This window comes from Diabrotica undecimpunctata, chromosome 6 (assembly GCF_040954645.1).
Source record: "Diabrotica undecimpunctata isolate CICGRU chromosome 6, icDiaUnde3, whole genome shotgun sequence".
Classification (NCBI taxonomy): Eukaryota; Metazoa; Arthropoda; class Insecta; order Coleoptera; family Chrysomelidae; genus Diabrotica; species Diabrotica undecimpunctata.
Genome location: NC_092808.1, coordinates 45,264,366 through 45,272,512, shown reverse-complemented (window position 1 = coordinate 45,272,512; position 8,147 = coordinate 45,264,366).

Here is an 8,147-nt window from a genome sequence, read left to right as displayed (position 1 = left end):
CATTTTGGTCATAACTGATATTTTGTAGTGTACAGTCTAGTTAATACATTGTAAACTCGAAATTTGTTTTTGTTATTCCTAGCCGTTACAGGTCGAGACTAGAAGAGATACACATTTCGCTTATGCAGTGCTCCGGCTTCTAACGTAAGTCCATAGCCTCTCACTCTTTGCAGGAACTGCGACCGAGAAGTCCTTATTCCCTTCCTTTCCAGAAAGATTTTCCTACCCTCTTGTAAATCCGCGAGGGCGAAACCAGTCAGTCCAGACTAGTGGAACCAGTAAGCCTTGCCCCGCTCGCAGGGATAAGTATCTCCTAAAAAATTGTAGAGGCATTGATAAGGACATTGAGACAGACGTCTTCTACAATGGTGACAGCCTTTATCAGAGTCGAGACAATTCATTAGAGGGGGTTAGTCGATTCATCTACAGCTTCAATCCTAAATTATCACGCTTAACCCCCCAATGTTGTTAAAACGGTGACAGCGGCGTCTTCACCACCAATATTTTTTATATTTATTATTAGATGTATATGGACACACTGTATGATCCACAGAGAAGCTTTAACTTTCAAAGAAATGTCTCCTGGCCTGAATCTTCAACTTCAAAGAGCCAATACACATATATTAGATACGAATCATAAAGATAATGTTTTGTTTTAAAAAATTGGAATTTTGGAGCAGACATTTAAAGCAAAAAAACCTAGAAATATTTGCAAATGTGAATGAATATATTAAAACTTACAAGGTTAAAAAACAACACGTGAAAGTTGTTTTTGTAACCATTGAAAATCATTTAGCGATGCTGACAAAAAATTTTAAAAATATTTTTTTGCCGACGACCGACTATCTTTTATAGACTTTATGGCATATGTTAAAATCAACAGACAGTTTAATAATAAATCCTTCTTTGAATTTTGGTCAGGGGTAAATGATGAGTTTTCTGCGCTGAAAACCAAGCTTTTCGTATACTATTACCGTTTTTAACATATTACCTTTGCGAAACAGGATTTTCTGCGATGACTTCTTTGAAGATCAAATATAGATCGCAGCTAAATATAGAAAAAGAACTAGAGCGTCTATTTCTAATATTACACCCTATTTCGATAAACTTTCCCTGCAAAACATGCCAAAGGAAGTGACTAATATTCATTAAACTTGTTGATAATTTAGTATTCAGTGCCCTTAATAATTGGACCTCTATATCAGTGTTCATGTATATTTTATTTTGTCAGAATGTTGTTTTGCTTTAGTATTAGTAAATTAGTCAATTTTGTTCGTGTTTTTTTTTATATTCTTACGCCCCCCACTAGTAAAAGCGCGCCACCTCAGGGAGCGCGCAACATAAGTTGAGAATCCCTGCATTACCTTTCAATTTACTATAAGTTTTTTTTTTATTTTCAGATAAACAAGTTAGATATGTCTGAAAAAATCTTCGCCAGGAATTTGAGAAGCAGCTAAGAAAGACCTTGAAGTCAGGATTAGCTGTTCCAGATGAACCCTCATCTAACTAGCCATACTTCGAGTCAATGCTTTTTCTGATTAGCTAGTTAATCCCTAGACCATCCAGTGGCAACCTTGTATCCAACCAAGATGATAGAAGCAGTATTGACATATCAGAAAATGGGGAAGAAAAACGAAATGATAAAGATATTGAGAATACACAGGAAGAAACTATCGTTCGTGCTTCATCTACTTCTGTAAATGTAAACCCTTTATCTTCAGCTCATCATGGACATCATTTAAAAAAAAATCGTTTTACTTTTTTTTTAAACCTGAACTTTTAATTTCAGATGGTTGTTTTTAAATTGCTCATTGTTTATAAACAAAGCCCCGGTGAATTTATGAAAAAAACGGGCTAACTCGAGTTTTAAGGGTCGTGGAATATCAGGTTTTTTTGGAGTACGTGTAAAAATGCCAACTTAATGAATACAAAAAAAATAAGTTCTTATATTTTATTGCGTCTGAGTTATTTTAATTTTTTATAAGCTTAAAATCACAGTACTTTTACAAACCAATTTAACAATATTTTACATAAATTTTTAATCTTTAAACAACCTAATTTGATAAAATGAGCCTTTTTCGTCAATCTATAGTTTATTTTTATGAACGAGAGAGTAATTAGCATAATTTTAACTGGTAGCTCCGACCACTCCATGGGCGTGCTCAAGATTAATTGAAAAATTACTGTGAATAATTGTAAAAAATAAATGAATTATTTCAGTGTTATAAAGTGTTATGTGTATGTAAACAAAAGTGACCTCTTTTATCACACACTATATTAGAACTGACTGGCGCCTACATTAAAAAGGGTTTTAAAAAATTCACATTTTTTTTAATTTTTAAAAATTACAAAAGAGAAAAAGAGTTTTTAAAACCGTCTAAGGTATGTTAAATAGATGAATAAAAATATTAATATAAAACTTACAGCTACTTGTTACAAATCCAAATCAGATTCAGAAGATGAACTTTCAGAACCAAGATTTATAATAACTGGCTCGATCATTTTATCAGTAATATTGTCCAGCTTCCACATTTTTTCCTCTTCTTTAATAGTGTGATTTACTGCCTTTTCCCAGTTTTCAGGTTTTACATTATTTACGGCCTCCAAAAACAACTGTTTAACATCATGAATTTTAAAAGTGGTATTTTTTCTTGAAACTTCACTCTTTATCTGTGCCCATACCAGTTCAATCAAGTTTAATTCACAATGATATGGTGGGGATCTAAGTACTGTCATTCCACGATTTTTGGCAATTTCATCAATTTCGTATTGTTTAAATTTTTCTTTATGAAGGGCACACAACGAATAAAGTTCCTTTCTTATAGATCCGGGATGGTACCTAATATTTTTTGAACTCACCCAATTCTGCAAGTCTTTTTTTAACCACTTGGTTGTGGGCAGTCCTTCTATAAGTCTGGAGTGATAACTTGCATTATCCATTACTATTACACAGTTCTTAGGAAGAAGATCTATCATTTGTTCGAACCATTCTTGAAAGACATCAGCGTTCATGTCTTCATGGTAGTCACCGGTACGAGTTGATTCAAAAGTTAATAAACCACCTTCAACAAAACCGTCTGAACTGCCAATGTATACTATTATTAGCCTGCGTCCCTTTCCTGATGGTGGGTTTAAACCAGTAGATAAGTTATTTACAAAAGCGTGCCTTTGACTTGTAACAGTTTCATCCTGCCAAAATTTATTTGGTGTATGACCCTCGTTGATCCATGTTTCATCAAGATAAAATTTTTCTTTTTTGGTTTCTCATTTCCTTTATGGTTCTTAGAAAATGTCTTCTCCATATGACAATATCGCTTCTTTCTAATAAAATAGACTTTCTGGGATTCTTTTTCCAGCGGAAGCCTATTTCTTTTAAAAGTTTCCATAACGTACTTCGACTCATTTCTGGGTAATCCTTATCATCTCGAACTGAGACAAGAACTTTATCCAATGTTGGAAATTCTTGTCTAAAGAAGAATTCATGCACTTTCCGTCGAAGTCCTTCTTTAAAATGATATTCTATTTGAAATTTTGGTTTCCCTGGAGCATTACGTGGCATTTGAAAACTACCACATTTCTCTTCTTTAATAACTCTGTAAATCGTAGATTTCTCAACACCAAGTGTACTGCTAACTAACTCAACGGTCTCATCAACACTTTCACATAAACGTTTGTCTGTACATGATTTAAAACAATTAAATATTAATGTTTTTTCATTAACTGTTCGAGGACCAATTTTTCGGCGTTTACACGGCACTTCCAAATTTTCCATAACACTAGTATACACAATAAACTGCACCTTGCAACTGAAGTACCTACTTTTAGTGAACTGTTAAGAATTTTGAATACGTCACTTGGACCTTCCTATATACAAAATGGAAAAACCCACTATCACATTTTCTGTGGAATAAGTTTAGAAGGTAATTATCTAGTCAATTACTGTCGTAGATTCCTGGAATTAAAGAATTAAATGTTTGATTGTTGAAACCCTTACTTCGTGGAATACACTCATTTCAGATAAAATAAAACGTTTTATTTTATCTAAAGAATTAAACTTTATTTTGCAAATAGGCAAAGAATTAAACTTTATTTTGCAAATAGATAAAATAAAACGTTTTATTTTATCTAAAGAATTAAACTTTATTTTGCAAATAGGTAGGTACTTATTAAACTTTTATTGGTTATATATAACCAATAAAATAAACATCTTACATTTCTTGCAAATTCATTAGTACCTGTTAACCTCCATCACTCCGACACTGGCAACCTTATTTAGGGATTAGTAACCCTCACAACTATTGTATTCTATTCTGCTCCAACCTTTATACCTGGTGGTCATACTCAATTTAAAATTGTTTTCCTATATACTTCTGTAAACTTGTTGACAAATATCTGTTTTTCATTGAGTCACCCGTATCAACAGTTTAGGGATTTGCATACATAATTTATTTTTTTATTACTCTCTCATACATCAAAATACACTATAGTGCTTTCAGAATTAATGCAGACCCAATATTTTATGCATAGTAATGTTGTGAATACAAGTTTTTTGGGATAAACAACTTCTTGAAATTTTTAAAGTAGAATATTTGTGACATGTTTCCTATTCTCAAGCAAAATCAAATATGTTTGTGAACTTTGCAATAATTAAGCAAAAACCTAACAAAAATGACTTTGCAAACCCTCATTTTAAAGTATTTTTATGTTTTTCAGTAAAATTTTGTCGCTTGTCCATATAATTTTCCTGACTGCATCTTTAGTATTTAAAATCAAAGCAATCTTACATTGTTTATATATTGTATATACGTAAAAAATGGCGTTGAATTTTTTGCATATTTTGTTTAATACATATTATTATCACCAAATTGATCAAAAGTAGTAGTTAGATACCTGTATCAACGAATGTCACGAGAAAATTCGTAGTTTTCTGGTTTAATACTCAACAGACATTTATTGAAAAGAAATTCAAGTACATATAAAAGCTTAACATTTCATACACTAAAAACGATTTGTAACAGAAATATGTATACAATACCTCACATTTAAACCGTTCGATTGACAACGGCACATTTCTTTACAAAAACTAATATCCTTTAGCCCGCCCGCTGTTTCAATCAGGTAACACCTTTTCTTTCTTAAAGAATCGTTCAAATAAATTCCAATTTATTTCAGAATGTTTCTGTTAAACCAGTTGAAAGTTCGTTGAAAGAAACAAATTTTCATTTGGGCAGATATTGCAGTTTTCGGATTTAATCTGGTTTACCGGTCGTTAACTTTGTTTTACCGTCTTTTCTACAACCGATGAAAAGAAACTTTCGTAAAACACATGCTAGCAGATTAGATAATAGATGTTTTGATTGTTTCTTACATATATATATATATATATATATATATATATATATATATATATATATATATATATATATATATATATATATATATATATATATATATATATATATATATATATATATATATATATATATATATATATATATATTATTGTGATATTTAAAGTCTTGGTGCGCCAAGCAATAATTAGCTAATTAATTTTTTTGATTAATTAAAATTATTTAAATGATATGATTATGACTCTATCACAATTTTTAATTCTTTTATCTCAGGGTTAAATTCGTGCTTCAATATCTATGCTATTACATGTGAAAGATAAGGTCCAAAGAATACCGGAATAATAAAAAACACATATGATCTAACACTATATATTGAAATAAAAATAATGAAATAATTCACACTCAAAAGTTTTCAATAAACAAATCTCATATAATGATTCTCAAAATTTTGTTCTACGTACGTGAACAATCAAAATTAATGGTACAAACAATATTAATTGAAATCTCAAAATCCCAAACTATTCTAACTCTCCTAATCAAAATATTTATATCCTTTCTAAATTAAGTGTAAAAATTGTGTTATCAATAAAAGAAAAAACTGCAGAAAACAAAAATACCTCTCTCTGATGATGAGTGGTCCAAATCCTTGTTCCTTGTAGACTATATTATCTCCTCTCAACCGCTCCCTATGTAATCAGCAATCGTACAACAGATTGTTGCAAGTATATCGTCCTTAATGATCTCCTTCAAAAGCACAAATCATTCAAATTATGATAGCCTTTCTCCTCTCGATAAACTGAATCTCTCGTTGGCCCGAGTGAAAAATGACTCTTGGAATATCTTCTCTTTACGATAAACTGAATCTCTCGTTGGCCTGAACAGTGACTCTTGGAATATAAGTAGAAAAATTTGACTTACAATATTTTGCTGCTTCAGCTTCTGTCAGATACACTAACTCCACAAAAACTCACTAACATTCAACACTACTGCTTGCTACATCTCGGGAACCGCCAGAGAACAATCACTGTTCGTCTTACAGACTTGGAAAACCAACTGATTATCTTTTCTCTCTCCTAAATCTAGCTACACTTTCATTCCTACATACCTATCCCACCTGTTTTAATCTCCGCCAATCAAAACTCGTCACAATTCCCCCCTTTTTTCATTTCGATAACAAACAAATTTTTACCTATAATTATAAAATTTCCTAAAACTTATTTACAAATAATATTTTTCTATAATTCTTAAAAACTAACAAAAACCTCTTTCTAAAATCTCTTCTATTTGTCTCTAATCACTGCATTAATGTATTTGGAAAACCCGGTTCAATTGTCTTTGGATTTCACTTAAAATTATGCGGGTCACTCAAGTATAACAAAGAAATAATTTATGCATAGCTTACATTTTGTTTAGTACAGGTAATCCAAGAATTTAAAAACTTTCCTTCTTCGAAATGTTTGTTGGTTATTCTTTCTGAATTATTTTAATGTTTTTTGAACTTTGAAATATTTTAAACAAACCAATATTTTTCTCGATTTTACATATCATAACAAATCCCCGCCATTTGATCTGCCGAAAACTCTTTGTTAAATTTTAAAAATGACAAAAGTTTTCTAGGATCAAATTATTTCACTATGGTATTAAAATCTACTTATGATACTGATAAATGTCGTGAATGTTAAAATACCCCGTATATTGCCTGTCTTTATACGGGATTGGATATATTTTCGTTTTAAATTTTTCCAAGTCTTTTCCCTTAAAAGAAAGTTCATAATTTTTAGCCACTCGGTTTACTTCATTAACAAGATCTCCATGGTTTCCTAAAATCTTCTCTATTTTCTTTTCCATGTTTTCTCCACAATTTATTTTTCTTTCATCCTCTTTTTGTTCACATGTGTTCACTGTCCATAATACTTCTTCACAAAATTCTGGATTCTCGTCCATCAGTGCCATTTTTTCTTCTGTTTTCTTTTTATCCTCTAATTCCCTTTGGTATTCCGAGCACCATGTTTCTATTCCTTTCATTTCTCTGATGATACTTTCTTTTTCTTCCTGCTTCCATTCTGTTTTATCGTCGGTTGCCAACAATTCTTCTGTACCTTCTATTTCCTGTTTTTCTCTGGTCTCCATCTTATTTTCCTGCTTTCTTTTCGAACTCTTCTTCTTTTTCTTCCTTCTCTTTTTCTCTTCTGTTAGATCTTGTTCTTGTACTTTCGGTTTATCCTCTACAGTCATATCGATTTCTTTGCGTTTTTCCTGTGCATTGATCCTTCCAGAATTTGTTTTCCTATCTGTTTGCTTTTCTTCTCCTGTGTTGTCTGGTTCTGCTCTGATTTCCAGTTTATTTTCCGAAAAATTTATGGTGATATCTTTTTTCCTCAATTCATCAATTCCCGCTATCATATCATGATTTAAATCTTCAATCACCACACATTTCATAATATGGAATTTGTTTCCCACTCTTATCTGTACTCCCAAACCTTCGTTTACTGTCGTTAAATTTTTATTGTTTGCACCCACTAAATCAACCCTTGGAATCTTATACACAAATCTGTCCAAATTTAATTCTTTTACTAGTTTTTTATTGATTAGCGATATCTCCGAGCCAGAATCAATCACAATTTTAATCGCTTTATGTTTTATAAATGCATCTAAAAATATTAGATTAGAATTAGAAATTTGTCTTTCGTTTCCTATTGCTACATGATTCATCTCCCTTCTATTTTGTTGTTGGAAGCTCTGGTTATTTCTATCGTCCCTTTGTTCGTTAGTATTCCTATTCGGAGGATTTTGTGC